The sequence below is a fragment of the Phacochoerus africanus genome, chromosome X (genome assembly GCF_016906955.1).
Source record: "Phacochoerus africanus isolate WHEZ1 chromosome X, ROS_Pafr_v1, whole genome shotgun sequence".
NCBI classification, from domain to species: Eukaryota; Metazoa; Chordata; class Mammalia; order Artiodactyla; family Suidae; genus Phacochoerus; species Phacochoerus africanus.
In genome coordinates, this window is record NC_062560.1 from 69,313,927 (window position 1) to 69,335,490 (window position 21,564).

Here is a 21,564-nt window from a genome sequence, read left to right on the forward strand (position 1 = left end):
GCTGTTGAGTTGTATAAGTTGTTTGTATATTCTAGAGATTAAGCCCTTGTCAGTTGCATTATTTGAAACTATTTTCTCCCATTCTGTAAGTTGTATTTTTTTTTAATTGTTTCCTTTGCTGTGCAAAAGCTTGTCAATTTGATTAAGTCCCATTTGTCTATTTTTGTTTTTATTTCTGTTGCCTTGGGAGTCTGACCTGAGAAAACATTTGTAAGGCTGATGTCAAAAAATGTTTTGCCTATGTTCTGTTCTAGGAGTTTGATAGTGTCTTGTCTTATGTTTATGTCTTTTAGCCATTTTGAGTTTATTTTTATGCATAGCGTGAGGGTGTGTTCCAGTTTCATTGATTTTTTAAAATTTTGTATTACTTTCTTTTCTTGATTTTATCAGTAGTAAAATAGTGGAAGTACAATGGGTCAAGACTAGTAGGAAGCAGAGGTTTGCCATTTAAGCATATATCCAAAGGTAATTTGCAGGACATCACACCTTTTCTCTCTGGCCTAATAGAGACTTGTGTTTCTGTGCAATAAAATAAATATATTTTATTTCATATTTTTCTCAATTCCAAAAGAAAAAAAATGCCTTCTTTTTAAAATAAAGAAAATTAGGAAGGTAGGAAAAAAAGCACCAACTCTTCAATTTTCATTATCTACTTTTCAACTTAATTTTTCCTTCTATCAGGCTATATATCTTCTATCATCTTTATTTTTGATTTTGCTAAAATCAAAGATGCAATTACAGAAGGTCTTCTCTGTTAAAAAGAAAAAAAATTCACCTGTCCCAGTAGAGCTGTTCATATTTTTTTTTCCTTTTTATAGCTGCATCTGAGGCATATGGAAGTTCCTGGGCTAGGGGTCAAATCAGAGCTGCAGCTGCTGGCTTAAGCCACAGCTACAGCAATGTGAGATCTGATCCATGTCTGAGACCTATTCCACAAATCACAACAATGCCAGATATTTAATCCACTGAGTGAGGCCAGGGATCAAACCCACATCCTCATGGATACTAGTCAGGTTCTTAACCTGCAGAAATGGGAACTGCCATGTGGTAGTCTTGTGTATCCAAAATTCTTAGAATAAAATGAAGGGCATGTGTTAATATTTTAAATATCTTTCATCTAATGACATGAAGGTAGGTTGCATATTTATGTTCTCTTGAAACTCATTTTGGAATATGATGGCTTTTCCTCTGCTTTTGAAGGTTATTTTTTGGCCACACCCACAGGAGGAAGAAGTTCCCAGGCTAGGGATCAAACTTGCGCCACAGCAGTTAGCCAAGTCATAGTAGTGAAATGCTGGATCCATAACCTATAGGCCAACAGGGAAACCTAAGGATAATTTAATTTTTAATATTTAAAGGGAAAGTAATTTTTAGTCTTTAGTCCACAATATTTATCAAAGCATTTTATTTAAAAACACAGTTATGTATGGAATGAGTCCCTATCCACTTTTGATATGAAGATTGCTATTTGATTAGTGAAACTGTAGGCAGAATAATTAAAGTCATAATTTTTATTGTAAAGAGGCTGCTCAAGAGGTAAATCTAAAAGGAACATATGTATTACAGCTAGAGTTTTTGGCTTAGATTTTAGCACAAACTCATTTGGGTGGAATTTGATAAAATAATTTATAATTAAGTTGTAAAGAAGGGGGATGGTATAAATAATGAATGTACTGTGTGCTGAAGGACTGTTCATGTAAGGATGAGTTAACTCCAAACTTTTTCTCCAGATTGGTTCTAACATATGGGCCACAAAGATATTGATCCTTTTATATCATCACAGCCTAACTAAAAAGAAATTGTGGTTGGTATACTGGTAAATTGTTTGGGTAAATTCCTACAAGCTACACTTGGGCTTCTTGCTGCCTTGGAAATTCAGTGGTCTGAGTTGGCTAGCCCCTGGAAAGGAACATTGTCTTGCTTAATCTGCTGCTTTCCAAAACTGTCTAATATTTCTGGAAAAGGAGCCTGTATGTTTCAGGACAGTAAACAAGTTAACATTTGAAAGCAATGTGCTTTGTGAGGGATGTAATGAGAGATGACTTTTAGTTGTAAACATCTTAAGTCCTGGATTTAAGCTCAGAATAATTCCTAAAATCAATCTCCATCCCTTTCATATTATTAAATATTGGGCATATGATATTTCTTAGCTTTCTTTAATACTATTTTGTTCCATTTGTTTCCAATATGCTAAGCATATGTCATCAATAGTTGTGGTTTGCAAAAGTAAAATTAATAAGAAATATCTTGCTAAAACATATTGGAAGCATCACTGCCCAAATTCAAATACCCCATACAAAATAAAGTCTTGTTAGAGAGGCTGCTTCTTTATAGGATGCCATTCTTCCAGACTTCATCTGTTGGAATTCTTTCCATATCTCAACACCGAGATGAAATCCTAGTAAATCCACAAAACTCTACCTGATCTTTCTTACCAGATGTGGTATTTATCTTTGAATCTCTCCACTAATGTATGATTTAATTTAGAGATTGTATACTGTATTAGCACCCAACAGATATTAGTAACTGCTACATTTACTGAATACATGCTATATACTATTCAGTTTAAACAGTCATGTCTAATGACATGTTCTGTACATGTTTAAATACATTAGACATAAGAGTAATATTCAAATTTCAAAAATAGAAATCCATAGAGATTAAGAAAACTTAGGCGATAACACAGAGCTTGTAAATCATGGTACCTGGATTTAAATCTATGGCTTATAAGCCATGGTACTTAGATAAAAATCTAGGGCTGCTCATGTCTTTCTACTACTTTATCAAATTATGTTCTGTGTGCACAGATGAGGGACATCTAACCTAAAAGAGTAAAGAAAGGAAATGTATCAGGCAAGTCTTCCTAAAAGAAGAAAAGTGTATAGACTTCTTAAGAGGTCTGCAGTGTTTCAGAGTTGTTCTTGAATTTTCTGCAGTGATTCATGCAATACTTTGTGAATAGCAGGTGCTTAAAATATTTTTTGAGTTATACAGTCACATTTCTCAGAGGGAGAAAAAATACTACTATTTGATGAAATCCTAGTAAATCCACAAAACTCTACTTGATCTTTCCCCCTCTCAGTTATTCCACTGGTATGTATAAACTTTGATTTTCATTTGAGCAGTATTTCTCTATGTTCATGGATTAATATTAGTATTAGTACCACACTTGTAAAAAAAATGTCTAGTGAGGTAAATTGCTTCCCCACTTGCTCTCTTTGTATCCTCAATCAACTCAAGATACCTGTTGTAGATGTAGTAGATTGGCAGTAAACATTCATTCCACCTTCTTTCTAGTTTGCAATTCTATATGATAGAGGTCAAAAAGTTAGAGTAAACTACAATGATGAGACACCACTACATATGAGTCAGACAGATAAAGTTCAAAAAATTGACAATACCGATTGCTGGCAAGATGTGGACCTACAGGAACCCTAATTTATTGCAGTTGGGAATGTAAATGATACAGATAATTTGGAGGACAATTTAGCATTTTCTTATAAAGCTAAAGCTCATTTTACCATATGAGTCAAAAACCCTATTCCTTGGTATTCACACAAGGAAATTGAAAACTTAATTTCACACAAAAACCTGAACATAAAAAATTTGTTAAAAAGCAGCTTTATTGTTACCCCAAACTGAAAACAACCAGGATGTCCTTCAATAAATGAGTGGATAAACAAACTATGATACATCCATACAATGAAATACTATTTACAAATTTAAAAAGGTAAACATTAGTCCACACAAAATACAGGTAAATCTTAAACGGCAATACCAAGTGAAAGAAGATAGCTTGAAAATGCTACATACTCTATCATTCTCTTTATGTGACTTCTAGAAAAGTAAAAAATATACAGAGGGAGAACAAATTATCAGGGACCAGATGTTCAAGGAGGAGATAATTTATGACAAGGAGAAGTAAAAAATATTTGTTTTGGTGAAAAAACCTAATATTAGTAGTATAGTAATGGTGTATACTTGATACTGTGCATTTCTCAAAACCCAAGGACCTTTATAGCAAAACATTGTGCACCTTAATATAAGTAAATTTTTAAAAATCAACCAAGAGTTCAGAGGATTCCAGGATGAAATGTGGATTGTGACAAATACATCGCATATATTGCACACATATCAAATAATCTCATTGATGCAAACCATTACTTTTAGAATGGATAATCATTGATGTTATACTGTATAGCACAGGCAACTATATACATTCTCTTGTGATAGAACATGATAGAAGATAATATGATTAAAACAACATATAGGGAGTTCCTATTATGGCTCAGCTGAAATGAATCTGACTAGCATCCATGAGGATGCAGGTTCATTCCCTCAGTTGGTAAAGGATCCAGCATTGCCATGAGCTGTGGTGTAGGTTGCAGATACAGCTCGGATCCTGCATTGCTGTTGCTGTGGTGTAGGCCAAAACCTACAGTACCAATTCAACCCCTAGCCTGGGAACCTACATATGCCATAGGTGCAACCTTGAAATATATATACACACACATACACACAGAAACATATATACATATATACTGGGTCATTTTGCTGTACAGAAGATTGACACAACATTGTAAATCAACTATACTTAAGTTAAAAATAAATAAATAAATAAATAAATTCACTGAATAAATAGATGTAAAGAGGTACTGGCCTAAGTAAATTTGGAAATAAATGAAGACTGTAAGACCAAAGATAAAAGGAACCATACAAAAACACTACATTCTACATGGTAAAGTTGTTTTTGAAATAGGAATGTATTAATCATTCTGAAATCTCTATACATGAATAATATAAATCAACAAGTAAGTACATAGATTGCATCTAGGGAAAGCCTGATTCTTTTTTCTTACTTTTGGACTGGTAAATTATATATAAACAAGGGTAGGTGGATAGAATAATCCAAGTGGTAATGGATTAGAGATGGAGACGTCAATATATTTAGCTTAAAATGAATACAGAAGGTTACACATATCAACATTTACAGATACATTTATAAGCACAGATATGTTTATATGCACACATATTTCCCTTTTCTGTGAGCTGAGAGGGCCTAGAAGAAACTACACACCAATAGCAACTAGTATACCTAGCACAAAAATCTTGCTTTCTACTAACATTCTTAAAGTAAAAAAATTAAAAATTGGGGCTCTTTGAATCAATGATGATTCTATGATGGAGGCAGGAAATAAATAAAATGAGCATGGAGCATCTCATAAAATTAAGAAGTACTACAAAAATAAAACAAAACAAAATACAATGATGAGAGTACATAAAAGGGACAGAGGAGCCTAAGAGCCAAATAGTGCCTAAAAGCTACAGCTGAAAATTTATGAGCAATAAAATAGAGTGTTATTGGTTTGTAATCAAAAGTATTATTATGAAAATAACATTGTAAAATACTACCAATAAAAATAAACAAATTATCAATATTAAAAATGGGAGGGAAGATACAAATTCCCGATATGGAAGATTCCAAATAATTTCTATAGATACTTTACTTTCATAGAATTGGGGAATAGCTCCACTCTCACTTTGTGGTTTCTGCATAGTGATATCTTTCCAAAAAACACAGCATTGAAAGTGAGAAAAGAGTAACTTTAAGGTGTATAACCCTAACATTACCTGAGTCAAATGGTCAAGGTCAACCTCAGCAGTCATTTGAAGTTACATACCCTTAGAATGGCACTTCATCTCTTTGGCATTCATCTGGCAAAACCATAACCACTGTCTGGCAATGAGAAAAATCCAAGACAGACATGCATTGAAAAACTATAATTGAATAGTGCTTCTTAAAACTCTTACAGTCATTAAAAATAAGAAAGGAAAGCTTGGGAAACTGTCACAGGCCTGAGGAGCCTAACAAGTCATGACCATTAAATGTAATGTCGTGCCCTACATAGAATCCCAGAATAGAAAAAAAAAATAGGTAAAAACAAGAGAAATTCAAAGTATAAACTCTAGATAATAGTATATCAATATTTGCACATTAGTTGTAATAACAGTATCATATTAATGCAATATTTTAGCAATAGTGAAAATTGAGTGCAACACATATAGGAATTATCTACACTATCTCTGAGACTTTTTGTAAATCTGAAAGTATTCTAAAATTTTATTAAAAATAATAGATAATCTTGCCAAGACTCTTTTCTACCTAGAGATCTAGATAGAAACTAGTTTCTGCCAATTACATATACTAACATGAGATTTGAAAAGCTGAATCTATCTTCCTATTTCTATTGGCAAACACATTTGAGGAGATATTAGGTTTTCCAATGAAGCAGTTTTCAAATGTCAGGTCATTAACTTCATGGTTATCAGGAGGCAGTCATGATAGTAATGCTGCTGATGGTGTCAGATCCCTAATGTCAGATCCCTGCTTCCTGGATTATAGCAATAGCAGTGCATTCATGAAACCAGCAAATGCACTGGAGACCAACTGGATCCCCAACTTTCTGATTATGAAAGAAGTAGTAGGACCTCTGTTACTTTGGGTTTTTTATACTATTCTGAGCCCTGTAGGTCTAGAGAAAGCCCAACAATCAAGTCCTTCCAAAAGTGTATTAAGTACCCAATTTCTTGCATTAAATTTCTTTCTGTTTAAAATATCTAAAGTTGCTTTTTTCTTAACCCAAAACTTGAGTGGTACAGTTTATTATAATTGACAAGGCAATTGGTGCTTTCCTTTGATTCATTAGGCTTCCATGGTGAATAGGTAGCTTCTTTTAGAACAACTGTGAATATTCATTAAGAAAACTTTAGATGAAAATGTAATAACCTGTTAGCTAGGATTAGTTAACAGTTTGCCAAGAACAAGCCATCGACAAGCATCTCAGAGCTAAAGAGCAGGATGGATAATGCAGGGGGAAGTTGAATGCTATGAAGACCATTCCACCTTGCAATTTCATTGAGGTCCAGCACAGCTGCTAATCTTTAAAACATCAATCAAGTTCATGCCCTATGTATCTGCTTGAATCAAAGTTTTGGCCAGGTGCAGAAGCCATTACAATTAATAAATAAAAAGGAAGTGTGGGACAGAGTTTCATTAAGATATATGCCCAATAGAGATTGCAGAAGAGTAAGACATTGTGCTCATCATCTTCTCCCACAAACACATAAAAAAAACACATCTACATATAGAATGATTCACACAGAATATCTGCTGAATGCAGGCAGAAGAATTTAATCCTCAAAAAGAAACCCTCCACATAACTGGGTAGAATGAAAGAAAAAGAGAGAGAGAAAAGGAATCAAGACAGGAATAGCAAATCTGAGAGGGAGCTGTGAAAGAGAAAAGGAACCCACAACATGGGAAAAAATGTAACCAGTGGGGAGGTCATCTGAGACAGACAGCCCCCAAAGTCATGGAGAAAATCACAGCAGCTGTACTGAGAAGGGCAAAGCAGAGCAAGAGCTACACAAATCAACCGCACTCCACACAGGACAACACAGCCTGAGACACTCAGGTGGGGGCTGGGAACACTACAGGCAAGAAAGCTAAAAGGGAAAAATTTGCACCCTAGAATACTCTACACAGCAAGAATATCATTTAAAATAGAAGGAGAAATAAAGAATTTCTCCAACAAACAAAAAATAAAAGTGTACAGCAATACTAAAACCATTCTAAAGGAAATACTGAAAGGGATTCTCTAAATAAAATATGGAATGGAGGAAATCACAACTGGAAAGCAATCACTTAAAAAAAACTGAATACAGATCTAAAAGAAAAAAACAAAAACACTATTTTTAAAGTGACTATAAACACAAGGAATAGCAAATGGAAAAAGGGGAAGATGTTAAAAAAGGAATTAATCTTTTTTTATATACTTGTATTCAGTCTGCTAAAATTTTGTTGAAAATTTTTGTGTCTATATTCATCAAAGATATTGGCCTATAGCTTTCTTTTTGGTGGCATCTTTGTGTCTGGTTTTGGCATTAGGGTGATGGTGGTGTCATAGAATGTCTTTGGGAGTGTTCCTTCTTCTTCAACCTTTTGAAAAAGTTTAAGGAGGATGGGCATCAGATCCTCTTTGTATGTTTAGTAGAATTCTCCTGTGAAGCCATCTGGTCCTGGACTTTTAATTGTAGGGAGTGTTTTTATGACACATTCAATTTCATTTCTAGTGACCGGTCTGTTCAGTTGATCTATTTCATCTTAATTCAGTTTTGGCAGGCTGTAGGTCTCCAGAAAATTGTCCATTTCTTCCAGGTTGTCAATTTTTTTTGCATATAATTGTTCATAGTATTCTCGCATTTTTTTTTTTTGTATTTCTGCAATGTCTATTGTGATTTCTCCTTTTTCATTTCTTATTTTGTTTTTTGGGTTTTTTTCCTCTCCTCTTCTTAGTGAGTCTAGCCATAGGTTTGTCAATTTTGTTTACCTTTTCAAAGAACCAGCTCTTGGTTGGATTGATTTTGTCTACTGTTTTTTGCATTTCTATTTTATTGACTTCCTCTTTGATCTTTATGATTTCCTTCTTTTTGCTGACTTTAGGTTTTGTTAGTTCTTATTTTTCTAATTCATTTAGGTATTGGGTTAAGTTGTCAATTTGAGGGTTTTCTTCTTTTTTGAAGAAGGCCTGTATTGCTATGAACTTCCCTCTGAGCACTGCTTTCATGGCATCCCATAAATGTTGAGTGGTTGTGTCTTCATTATCATTTGTCTTGAGGTATTTTTTAATTTCATTCTTGATTTCCTCATTGACCCATTGGATTTTTAATATCATGTTGTTTAGTCTCCATGTACTGTGTTTTTTCTCATTTCTTTTTGTGTGGTTGATTTCTAGTTTCCTGCCATTGTGGTCAGAGGAGATACTTGAAATAATTTCTCTACTCTTAAATTTGCTGAGCCTAACTTTGTGCCTCAGGATGTGATCAATTCTTGAGAACATTCCATGTGCACTTGTGAAGAATGTGTATTTGATTTTTTTGGATGTAATGTCCTGAAGATGTCAATGAAGTCTAACTTTTCTATTGTTTCCTTTAGGATCTCTGTTGCTTTATTGGTTTTCTGTTTAGAGGATCTGTCCATTGATGTGAGTGTGTTGTTAAAGTCTCCTACTATGACTGTATTCCCATCAATTTCTCCTTTTATGTCTGTTAGTGTTTGTTTTGGGTATCTTAATGGTCTTATATTTGGGGCATATATATTGATGATTGTAATATCCTCTTCTTGAATGGATCCCTTTACCATTAAATAGTGTCCTTCTTTATCTTTCTTTATGGTCATCATTTTAAAGTCTATTTTGTCTGATATGAGTATTGCACCTTCTGCTTTCCTGTCTCATCCGTTGGCATGAAATATCTTTTCCCATCCCCTCACTTTCAATATATATGTATCCTTGGTCCTAAGGTGAGTTTATAATAGACAGCAGATTGAAGGTTTTGCCTTTTTTTCTAATCAGCCACTCTGTCTTTTGATTGGAGCATTCAGTCCATTGACATTTAAATTGATAATTGATAGATGTTTATTTATTGCCATTTTAATTCTTTTTTTCCAGTTGATTCTATGATTCTCCATTCTTCCTTTGTTTTTGTTTTTTTTTTTTTTGTTGTTGTTGTTGGAGGATCTCCAATTCTTTTCTCTTGAGTACTTTTCATTTTTTATGAATGTAGGTTTTTTTTGTGCTTGCTCTGCGTTTTAAGTATGTTAACCCCTTCCTATAATTGTGTGTTTTAGCCTGATAGTCCTGTAGGTTCAAGCACTTCACTGCCATAATAAAATTAAAAAAGGATTCTATTTATTTCCTTACTTCCCTTGCCTACATTTTATGATTTTGATGTCTCTTTTTTAAAATTTTATTTCTTTTTAAACATCTTCATGATTAGATCTGTATGCTGGCTTATTAATTGACAGATCTCTGTAGTTTCTTCCATCCTAGTTCTTCCTCTTTTGTTTTGTTTTGTTTTGATTTAGAGAAACCCTTTCAGTATTTCTTTTAGAATGGGCTTCTTATTGCTGTACTCTTTCAGCTTTTTTTTTTGCTGGGTATATTCTGTATTTCTCCTTCTATTTTAAATGATATTCTTGCTGGATAGAGTATTCTAGGTTGCAGAATTTTTCCTTTCAGTGCTTTAAACATATCTTGCCATTCCCTCCTGGCCTGTAGATTTTCTGTAGAGAAATCAGCTGATAGCCTTATGGGGGTTCCCTTATAATTGACATTTTGCTTTTTTCTTGCTGCCTTTAGGATCCTCTGTCTATCATTAACTTTTTCCATTTTTATTATAATATGCCTTGGTGTGGGCCTGTTTGAGTTCAACTTGTTTGTGGCCCTCTGTACTTCCTGTATCTTGATATCAGTATCCTTTAGATTTGGGAAGTCTTCAGTGATAATTCCTTCAAATATATTTTCAATCCCTTTTTTTTTTTCTTCTCCTTCTGGAATTCCTATTAAGCATAGATTGGCCCACTTTGTATTATCCCATGGGTCTCATATTGCTTTCATGGAGTTCTCCTGTTGTTTTAACTGGGAATGGTTTCTGAGCTTCTTCATCTTGCTTTTGTTTTTCTTCTTCGTGGTGGAGGTGCCCTACCCATGGCCTGGATGCGTTTGCCCTGGCACTGCTGCAGAGTGCTTCCTGAGGGCAGGTGGTGTTTGCTGATCTGCTTTGAGGCAGTGGGTCATTTCCTGAGGGTAGGCGGGCCTAGAAGGTGTATTCCAAGGCAAAAGAGCACTTCTGTGGGCAGGCAGTGCTGGACACCTTGCTCCACTACAGTGGAGCACTTCCCAAAGGTGGGCAGGGCTAGCCAGATCGCTCTGAGGCAAAGGATCACTTTCCAAGGGTGGGTGTTACTGGCAGGTGTGCATCATGATGGAGGTACACTTCACATGGCTGGGCAAGGCTTGCACTTGTGCTCCTGGGCTGTGGAGCTCCTCTTCTGTGTGGGTCGTGTTGGGAAGCTTGCTCTGCAGGCAGGAGTGGAGTGCTTCCCAAGAGCGGGCAGGGCTAGCTGGCTCACTCTAAGACAAAGGAGTACTTCTTGAGGGTGGGTGGGACTGGCAAGTGTGAACTGCAATGGAGGCACACTTCCTGTGGGCCGAGAAGGGCTTGTTCTGGGGCTCTTGGGCTGCGGAGCACTTCCCAAGCGTGGGTGGGGCTAGCTGTCTGGCTCTGAGGCAAAGGAGCACTTCCTGAGGGTGGGCAGGACTGGCAGGTGTGCACCACAGTCCTGGCAGGTGTGCACCACAGCCCTTCCTGGGCTTGGCAGGGCTTTCCCTGGTGCTCCTGGGCTGTGGAGTTCTTCCTGAGGGTGGGCATTGCTGAGCATCTTGCTCCACAGGAGTGGAACACTTCCTGAAGACAGGCAGGTCCTGCTGGATTGGTTGTAGTCAAAGGAGCACCTTCCAAGATTGGGTAGAGCTTGCTGGGGTGTGCAGCAGCAGCAGTGGGGCACTTCTGAAGGGTGGGCAGGGCTGGCCTGTTCACTCTGCAGCAGTGGGACATTTCCCAATGTTGAGAGGGGGGTGTTGGGGCACGCTGGGCAGTGTGGAACTTCCTGTGTGCAGGTAGGCCTGGCCGAGGAATGCTGGTGCAGTGGCTGGCTTCACCCAGGGTGTGAGGCCAGTCTCTGGATGACAGGTGGCTTCTGGCCTGGTGTGTGTTGGGTGGAGTTGGGGGGGTGTGCTGGGAATTCTATGCTCTCAGCTAGCTGATGGGCAGGTGTGGCCTTCCCATCCTCTTCCCCCCTCCCCAACAATGGCACCTTGTCTCTCCTGCGGTCTGGACTTTCTCCTGGGTTCCCTCTGTTATGGCTTTCCATTCCCCAGCCCTTAGCATGTGCTCCCTCCACCCATGGTGAACAGCTTCCTAGTCTTTCAGGCTGTTTCCGCACTGCCAACTCCAGCCCGCTCCAATAGACTAATCTCTGAAGCCTAGGTCTCAGTGCTCAGCCCCCACCCGAGCATGAGTGTCTCAGTTTTGGTGTTTGTGCCAGTGGTTCACATGATCTGTTTGGTTCTCACTCTGCTTTTCAGATCTCAGACCTGCTGCTGTGCTTTTCTCAGCATCTAGAGACCCCTCTGACTTGGTTGATCTTTCTGTCAGTTAGGTGACTCCAGGGTGTGGGTTCCCTTTCTCCTTCACAGCTCCCTCTCAAGAGTGCCAGTCCAGTCCTGGTTCTCCTTCTCTCACTCTATTCTTTTATCTTGTTTTACCCAGTTATGTCAAGAGATTCTTGCTGTTTTTGGAGGTTTAACTTCTGCCAGTATTCGGTTGCTGTTCTGTGCAAGTCATTTTATGTGTAGATGTATTTTTTGTTGTTGTTGTGTTTATGGGAGAAGGCAAGCACATCTGCCATCTTGCCTCCTCTGAATAACAGTGTTGAAAGTGGACATCCTTGTTTTGTTCCTGATATTAGTAAAAATTCTTTCAGTTTTTCACTATTAAGAATGATGTTAGTTGTGGATTTGTAATATATGGCTTTTATAATACTGAGGAATATTCCTCTACACCCCTGTTCTGGAGAGTTTTTAATAGAAATGGGTGTTGAATTTTGTCAAAAGATTTTTCTTCATCTATTGAGATGGTCATATGGTTTTTATTCCTTGATTTGTTGATGTGTTCTATCACAATGATTGATCTTTGGATATTGAAGTATCCTTGTATCCCTGGGATAAATCCCACTTGATTGTAATGTATGATCCTCCTAATATATAGTTGGATTTGGTTAGCTAATATCACATTGAGTATTTTTACATCTTTGTTCATCAGTGATATTATCCTAAAATTTTCTTTTCTTTTTTTTAAAGCATTCAGAGCTTTATTTTTATAATCATTTTTATATTTTTCCATTATAGCTGGTTTATATGGTCTATTTTCTGCTATACAACATGGTGACCCAGTTACACATACATTCTTTTTTCTCACATTATCATGCTCCAACATAAGTGACAAGAAATAGTTCTCAGTGCTACACAGAAGAATCTCACTGCTAATCCATTCCTAAGGCAATAGTCTGCATCTATTAACACAAAGCACCCCATCCATCCCAATCCCTCCACCTCGTCCTTGGTAACCACAAGTCTATTCTCCAAGCCCATGATTTTATTTTCTATGGAAAGGTTCATTTTTGACATATGTTAGTTTCCAGATAAAAGTAGTATGATCTGGTATCTGTCTTTCTCTTTCTGACTTACTTCACAGGGTATGAGAGTCTCTAGTTCCATCCATGTGGCTGCAAATGGCATTATTTTGTTCTTTTTATGGCTGAGTAGTATTCCATTGTGTATATATATAGCACCTTCCTAATTCAATCATCTGTTGATAGACATTTGCTTTTCTCCACACCCCATCCAGCATTTGTTATTTGTGGACTTATTAATGATGGCAATTCTGACTGGTGTGAGGTGGTATCTCATGCTAGTTTTGATTTGAATTTCTCTAATAATCAGGGATGTTGAGCATTTTTTCATGTGCTTGTTGGCCATCTGTATATCTTCTTTGGAGAAATGTCTATCCAGGTCTTCTGCTCATTTTTCCATTGGGTTATTGGATTTTTGGGATTGGATTGTATATGTTGTTTGTTTATTTTAGAGATTAAGCCCTTGTCAGTTGTATCATTTGAAACTATTTTCTCCCATTCTTTAAGTTGTCTTTTTGTTTTCTTTTTGGTTTCCTTTGCTGTGCAAAAGGTTGTCAATTTGATGAGATCCCACTGGTTTACTTTTGCTTTTATTTCTGTTGCTTTGGGAGAGTGACATGAGAAAATATTCATAAGGTTGATGTCAGAGACTGTTTTGCCTATGTTCTCTTCCGGGGTTTTGATGGTTTCTTGTCTTATATTTAAGTCTTTAAGTCATTTTGATCATCTCAATAGATACAGAGAAAGCCTTTGTCAAAGTCCAACATCCCTTCATGATCAAAATTCTTACCAAAGTGGGTATAGAGGGAACATTCCTTAACATGATCAAAGCCATCTATGACAAACCCACAGCAAATATAATACTCAATGGAGAAAAGCTGAAAGCCTTCCCACTAAAATCTGGAACAAAACAGGGATGTCCACTCTCACCAATGTTATTCAACATAGTACTGGAAGTCCTAGCCACAGCAATCAAACAAATAAAAGAAATAAAAGGCATCCTGTTAGGAAGAGAAGAGGTCAACCGTCACTCTATGCAAATGACATGAAGCTATACATAGAAAACCCTAGGGAACCAACCCAAAAACTACTTGAACTTATCAACAAATTCAGAAAAGTAGCAGGATATAAGATTAACATTCAGAAATCAGTCTCATTTCTGTATACTAACAATGAAATGTTAGAAAAGGAGTACAAAATAAAATTCATTTTAAAATTGCACCCCAAAAAATCAAATAGCTGGGAATACACCTGACCAAGGAGGTAAAGTACTTATATGCCAAGAACTATAAAACATTAATCAAGGAAATAAAAATGGAAAGAAATGGAAAGATATTTCATGTTCCTGGGTTGGGGACATTAATCATGTAAAAATAACTATAATACCCAAAGCAATCTACAGATTCAATGTAATCCCTATCAAATTACCTATGACGTTCTTCACAGAACTAGAACAAACAATCCAAAAATTTATATGGAACAACAAAAGACCCAGAATTGCCAAAGCAATTCTGAAGAAAAAAAACTATGCTGGTGGCATAACTCTTCCAAACTTCAGGCAATATTACAAAGCCATAGTCATCAAGACAGTGTGGTACTGTTGCCAAAATCTACACACAGACCAATGGAAGAGAATAGGTAACGCAGAAACAAACCTAGACACCTATGGTCAATTAATCTTTGACAACAGAGGCCAAAACATAAAATCGGGAAATAGAGAGTCTTTTCAGCAATTATTGTGGTGAAACCTGGATATCTACATGCAAATCAATGAAACTAGAACAAACACTCACACCATGCACCAAAATAAACTTGAAATTTTCTCTTCCTTGTGGTATCTTTGTCTGGTTTTTGTATCAGGGTGATAGTGGCCTCATAGAATGAGCTTGAGAGTGTTACTTCCTCTGTAAGTTTTTGGGATGAATTTCAGAAGAATAGATCTTATCTCTTCTGAGTGATTGATAGAATTTACTTTTGAAGCCATTAGGTGCTTCACTTTTTTTAAAGTTTTTTAATCACATTTTCAGTTTTAGTACTTGTGATTTGTCTATTCATACTTTCTGTTTCTTCCTGCTTCAGTCTTGGTGGGTTGTACCTTTATAAGAATCTGTATCTTCTAGGTTTTCAATTTTATTGACATATAGTTGCTTACAGTAGTTTCTTACAATACTTTGTATTTCTGTGATGTCAGTTGTAACTTCTTTTCTGCTCCTAATTTTATTGATTTGATACCTTTCCCTTTTTTTCTTGATAAGTCTGGCTAAAGGTTTATCAATTTTGTTGATCTTTTCCAAGAACACACTTTTGCTTTAATTGATCTTCTCTGTTGTTTTCTTTATCTATACTTCATTTATTTCTTCTTTGAGCTTTATGATTCATTCCTTCTATTAATTTTGGGCTTTGTTTCTTCTTCCTTCTCTAGATGTTTTATGTGTATTGATAAGTTGTTTGTTTGAGCTTTTTCTTGTTGTGTTGTTGTAAAATTATTTATCTATGCTCCTTTTTGCTGTGTCCCACATTTTTTTGTTTTTTTACATATTCATTGTCTTTTGTTCCTAAGTATCCTTTGATTTCCCTTTTTTTTAAATATGTGTTTCCATTTTTTTTAATTATGTGTGTTTCAGGATGTTTCTCCTTGGGTTTATTCTATGTGGTATTCATTGTACTTCCTGGAGTTGAATGAGGGATTTCTTTCCCTTATTAGGGAAGTTTTCTGCTATGAACTCTTTAAATATTTTATTTGGCCCTTTCTCTCTCACTTCCTTCTGGAACCCCTATAATGAGAATGTTGGTGTGGTTAATGTTTCTCCAGAATTCTCTTTGAATGTCCTCATTTCTTTTCATTCTTTTATCTTTATTCTCTTATACATCCATGATTTCCAGTTGTCGTCTTCCACCTCATTTATTTGTTCTATGTCTCTATATTCACATATTGGTTCCTCTAGTAAATTGTTCATTTTGGTTATTTTGTTGTTCATCACTTCTTGTTTATTCTCTAAATCTTCTATTTCTGTATTAAAGGTTTCTTGTAATTTATTGACCTTTGGTTCCATTTTTTTCCCCAAGATTTTGGGTCATCCTTACCATTATTCCTCTAATCTGTATATATATATATCATTTATCTCCACTTCATTTAGCTGTTCTTCTGGGGTTTTGTCTTAGTCTTCTCTGGCTCATGTTTCTCTCTTGTTCCATTTTGTCTAGCTTTTGATATGGTACTTTTTGCAAGTTACAGGATTGTAGCCTCTCTTGCATCTGGTGTCTTTCCACTTGAGGATGAAGTTGATAGAGGGGCTCATTGCAGGCTTCCTGATGGGAGGTCTGGTGCTTGCTTCCTGGAGGGGGAGCTGAGTCATCTCTCTGGTGGGTGTGATTAGAGGCCACTGTATGTCTGGGAGGACTTTAGACAGCATATTTGCTGATGATGTGTGGGGCTGTGTTTCCACCCTATTTGTTGTTTGACCTGGGGCTTCTCAGCCCTGATGTTTGGAACCAGATTTTTCCAAAATCTTGGCCTCTAGGGGAGCTCATGTATTTGTTTATTCCCTGGGATCTCTGTCTCCAATGTCCTTCACCCACAGTGAGCCACATTGACCATTCCTTTCCCAAGATACTCTCCTAGACCCAAAAGTAGATTTGACCCAGATTCTTATGGGGTCTTTGCCTTTCCCTGGGATCTAGTGCACATGAGACACCTGTGTCCACCATCTATGATTGGAGTCTCTGTTTCCCCCAGTCCTATGGAACACTTGCAGTCAAGCCCTTCTGGACTGCAATGCCATATGCTTCAGGGACTCCTCCTCCAAATGCCAGATCCCCAGGCTTGGGAACTGGATGTGGGGTTTGGGACTCTCAGTCTTGTTGGAAAGCTTCTGTGATATAGTTACTTTTCAGTCTATGGGGTGCCAACATCATGATTATGGGATTTCTTATATTGTGAAAGCACCCATATTACCATGTCAAGTGTGTTTTCTTCTTTGTTTTAGGAGAGAGTATATATTTTTGGTAGCCTCCAGTCTATTTTGTTGATGGTTGTTCAGCAGTTAGTTGTAATATTGGTGTTTTCATGAAAGGAGGTGAGCTTGAATACTTCTACTCCTCCATCTTATCTCTGAATCCACTAAGTGATTTCTTTTAACATTAAAAATTTTAAATTATGCCAATCCTTTTAGGAACAGCAATTTGAGCATCTTAAGAATTAGTAAGGACTTTTATTCACTCAAAAATCTTAAGACTTTTTTTCTCTCATGTCTCTCTTACTTATCTCTAAATTTTATATTTAATAGAAATTAGTTAACTAACACTAATTACAATTATGATGCCCCTCTGAGGAAAAGACTTTATAATTAACTGTTTAATTCTAATTTTAATAGGGCTCTTAAATATACTTGAAATATGAATAAATCCCAAAGAACAATATTATATAGACAGTAAGTTACCATCATATTCAGAACACCATATGTGTTAGTATATTACTATTAATGTTATTACTATTTGTTGTTAAATCACAATACTTGCTCTGTCTACTTCACTAGGTGCTGTGAGGTCATATAAAACAATGAATATAGAGGGAAATAAGAAGCATTGTACCATATAAAAAAGTTTGTTTTTGTTCAGGCCTGAAATAGTCTGTCCATGATCCAAAGATTACAAAATGTTGTCAATTTTAAGGGAAAAAGATGCACAGAATGTTTACATTCAGATTCACAGTTGTGTTACATACACCTTTGAGACTATGGTTAGTAAGAATATAGCCAGGGATGAATGTGAGTTCTTCAAGACATTCTTGCTAGATTTGGTTCTACAACACAGGAGAGTATTGCTATAGTAGCAAAATAATATATGAGGGCATATACAACAAAGGAAGGACCCCTAAAATTGTAAGAGAAGGAGCTTTATATACTTAAATAAGACCCACGTTTCTCTTTGTGAAGATTAACAAGCATAGAGAAACATGTACACATTCACTATAAAATTTTCCTTTCAAATTACCTTCATGACTAATCTTTGGAAATTTCAGTCATTGTGAAATATTATACTCATTCTGGTGCCATAGTAGAAGGGTTGTTATTAACCATCCCTAATGCATACTTTCCTGATTGATAACCTGAGGTGTCATGAGTTTGTGTTGACAATTTACAAATAGCTCTGTTAAGACCTATGTGCAATAGCTATAGACGCATAGCCATTAATCACAGCCATCAGCAGCCCTCCTAGAATGGTTTACAGCAGCTTTTAATGTATGTTTTGCTAATTGGAAGTTACAGTGGTACTGTGAATTCCCAGGTGAATAACTACTCTGGTACTGACTGCCTGAGGAGGAAAAAGCCCTCTCAATATTCCTCTGGGAGTTCAGTTAAAAAATATGAGATATACATGATCATCTTTTTCTAAACCATCCAAAATTCAAATTTATTTCATTTAAAAAATACAAAGTTAAGATGGCCTGGAATGGTGTAAAATTACATTTTTATTCTTATTTTCACAAACATTTAAAATATCTTTTTCTCTACTGAAAGTTGTTGTTTAATACATTTCTGTGTGTAGTTTCTTGACAGAGACAATTTTTCTTGCCTCTCAGGTGACTCATGCAGAGATATTTATGTCCATTATGCAAAAATTCTGTTCAGTATAGCAGAGGAATAACCAGCAGACAGTCTGAGAAAGCACCCACTGTAATATAAGAATCAAATCTTGGATTTGGGTCACCTTTATTAAATTTCAAGAATCATACTTTCATTGAGATGCTTTTTTTGGCCCTGATTCACAAACTTACATGGACCAATGTTATTCCCAGTATGGCATCATTAAGAAGTAGCACCTAGTCGAAAGGTGATATTCTCAAACTATTAATACTAGGATGTTCATCATATTAATCCAAATCTTGTGAATAATGCATCAAGAATCACTAACATTAAAACAAAATTTGGCTGGAAATTGAATGAAAAAAAAATTTATTTTCCACATAGTGAATGCTACTACTCCTATGGGGATTTTTTGGGGGGGAATTCAGGCATCATTCAAGGGGAAACCTATCTAGGGCCAATATTATGTACTCAATCAAAACTGCTTGTGTTTCAGATTGTTATAAATTACTAACACTTTTGTAGACTTATTATATTAGATAATTAATATATAAAGACAATTTATAATATTCCTCAAACAGGTTCTAATGTTTTATTTTCCAATATATAATAAACAGAAATACTGGAGCATTATGTACATAAGAAAATTTTAGGTAGTTTTAGCACAATGAGTTATTTATCAGTGATTGAATCACTTCACCAGAAACTGTCTAGCTGTGTTTACATTCCTTTCCATCTTTCTTTTTCTGTCTTTTCTACCTCTTGCTTCTTTCTTCTGAGCATCCTATATGTGCCCTCACAATGCCTTCTGATTGCCAAGAGCTGACGCCTGCAGGCAACTAAACCTAAGCTCCTGTCTCAAACTTCCTTAGGTTCCCATATTACCTCAACTCCCCATATCATAAGTCCCCAGTTTTACCTTACCAGGGAAGTTATAGTTTAATGGAGGATTCTGTTAAACAAAATATAAGTCCTTAGTTAACACATTTTTTAGCATAACTGAGTACAGAATGCCCATGTGATAGTTATAATATGAAGATTGAAGAGGGGAAAAAAAAGGCAGGTTGTGTCTACTTTCCCAACTGAAATATCTCCGGCGGTATAAACTTATTTTTCCTTTTTGTTTATTTAGCATCAGGGAAAGGGCAAAAAGACATTATAAGAATTTTTTTAGGTGTACCTCAGTAAAAAGAAAGGCAGTACCTTAATGCTTCAACTCAGACTGGATTCAAACTGATGAGGTTTTCATTTTCAGCTCAACTGAAAACTGTCTGACTTTAAACAAGTTAACATAGTCTCAGTTTTCTTACTACAAAATAGATAGTAGTAGTTACCACAATTATCATTATCATCAGCATCATCTGCAACAGCATTTTTTTTTTTCTATTAGAAAATATAGCAGATGTTCCCGATGTGGCCCAGCAGGTTAAGAACACAACTAGTATCCATGAAGATGCAGATTTGATCCCTGGCCTTGCTCAGTGTGTTGAATTTCACACGTTACAGCATAGGTCAAGAGATATGGCTCAGACCTGAGTTTGCTATTGCTGCGTCGTAGGCCAGCAGCTGCAGCTTTGATTCAACCCATAGCCTGGGAACTTTCACATGCTGCAAGTGCAGCCCTAAAAAGAAAAATGAAAAAAAGAATGAAAGAAAAAATAGTAGTCTTAAAGGTTCAAACACACCTACTTTGAGCCAATTATAGAATTGCTGATCAGTAGCCTGCATTTCAATTTAAGTGTGTGACCTTGAATAAGGATTTGAGAAAATCGACAAGGCCCCAGAATGAAATCAAGTATTATTTTAGAGTTTTGGAGTATATCCCCAAGACAGGTCATTGTTGAATCTTCAAAACGTAAAACATGAAGTGAAAGAACATAGAAGTGGGCATCATCAGATACTGGTGGTCAGGAATAAATTGGTATCGCAAGTTAAAAAATCAACTTCACAATATAAATCAAGATTTTTTATAATGTTTATAAACTTTGACATACTAATTCCATTTCTAAGATTCTATCTTAAGAAAATTATTGAAAATATAATCAAAACCAGTGGCTTTTAAAATATCAAAAGAAAATAATGTAAACCACCTAAATATTTAGCAATATAAATAATATTTACAGTAAAATATAGTAATAAATGTAACACTAATTAGTTATAAAATCTTGATGTTAAGTATTTACAGATATGTAAAAATGTTCATTTGTTACTTCAAAATGATTATTACATATTATATAATGTCATTCTAGTTTTATAGAAATAAAGCAAAACAAGATATATATATATATTTATTTAAACACACACATACACGATACACAGTTGGAAAAAATTCTACAATGTTAACAAACTTTATATCTACATCTAAGTGCTGGAATTTCTAAGAATTCTAGGGATGTTTTATCTATGCAACATTCTCTAAATTAGAAATATTTCCATATTTTATTTCCACTCTCTGTATATATTTCTGCAACAATCAGAAAGGAAATAATTTTAAAACAGATATATGGCACACAGAATTCACTTTAGTTAGGTACCAGGTTTGCTTACCAGAAGGTTCTACCATTCTTTGTCCCTGTATCCAAATGCTATCAATTATTTATTTCAATTACAGATTCTGAACTTAATCTTCTAGGACTAGAGACACAGAACAGCTTAGATGCAGGAGTAGGGGTTAACTTCAGTATAACAATGAAGTTAAGCATCAGGCTGCAATGCGAGAGAGCCTTGGCTTTTTTTTTTTTTTTTTTTTTTTTTGCTATTTCTTTGGGCCGCTTCTGCGGCATATGGAAGTTCCCAGGCTAGGGGTCTAATCGGAGCCGCAGCCGCCAGCCTAAGCCAGAGCCACAGCAACGCGCGATCCGAGCCGCGTCTGCAACCTACAACACA